General features: G+C 62.8%; 1 non-coding gene across 1 annotated transcript in view; it reads right to left on the bottom strand.

Annotated features, from left to right (window-relative positions):
- Positions 1–40, bottom strand: part of LOC140107152 (18S ribosomal RNA) — a 1,886-nt gene extending 1,846 nt beyond the window's left edge. Inside the window, exon 1 of the ribosomal RNA XR_011851022.1 lies at positions 1–40. This exon is cut by the window's left edge and continues 1,846 nt beyond it. This is a non-coding gene — a ribosomal RNA (18S ribosomal RNA).
- Positions 41–802: the final 762 nt, after the last annotated feature.

Here is an 802-nt window from a genome sequence, read left to right as displayed (position 1 = left end):
TTTAAAACAAGCATATACTACTGGCAGGATCAACCAGGTAGCCGGGGCTCTGAGGGGTAGACTCTTGGAGTCAGGCTCCGTGAGCTCATGGGAACGCTCGTTGCTGCTGCTACCGCAGCGCTTCTCCGCCGCCAGAGAAGACCTCGCAGACAACATTGTGGATGGAGCTTAGGGCAGGGGGGCAAGAAAGATGCTCTCGCGGTCCCTTCCAAGGACCCGAAAAAGCCTTTCCTTCCCCCTCCCTCTCGCAGTCGCTGGCTTTCCCCACTCAGATCAGCCAAGAAGCGGCGCTCGACTCTCACCTCCATCAGCACCTCCGAAGCTCGGACAGCTCCTGTAGGCTGCGCATAGAAGGAAAGCATTGGACGCTCGACTTCAGCACCTCGACAGCGCCACCACCACCTCTCACCACTGTTAAGCGAGAGAGAGACGATAGGGAGCCGTCGCGACGTACCCATGCAGCGCCGCCCGCCAACGCACAGAGGAGCGGAGGGGATCGGGCGCCAGGTCCGGGGGAAGGCTGGGAGGGAAGCTACGGCGATGCTACCCAGCTTTCAACCCTTCGGGACCGGTGCTCCGCTCCTATCGCTCCGGCGAACAGGGTCCGCTACGCTTTCAACACCAGCGCCCGGCAGAGGGCTTGGAGAAGGCTCGCGCGGATCCTCGGCTCGGATCGCCTGGCTTCGCGGGAGCGGCCTTCGGCTAGGGCCGACGACGGCCGGACCGAGCAGATTTGGACCGGGGTGCGGGGCGAGTACCTGCCTCTCTCACGAAGGGAGTGTCACCGGTAAGAAGCCTCTTC

This window comes from Engystomops pustulosus, unplaced genomic scaffold (assembly GCF_040894005.1).
Source record: "Engystomops pustulosus unplaced genomic scaffold, aEngPut4.maternal MAT_SCAFFOLD_120, whole genome shotgun sequence".
Classification (NCBI taxonomy): Eukaryota; Metazoa; Chordata; class Amphibia; order Anura; family Leptodactylidae; genus Engystomops; species Engystomops pustulosus.
This window is presented reverse-complemented; position numbering and strand designations above follow the sequence as displayed.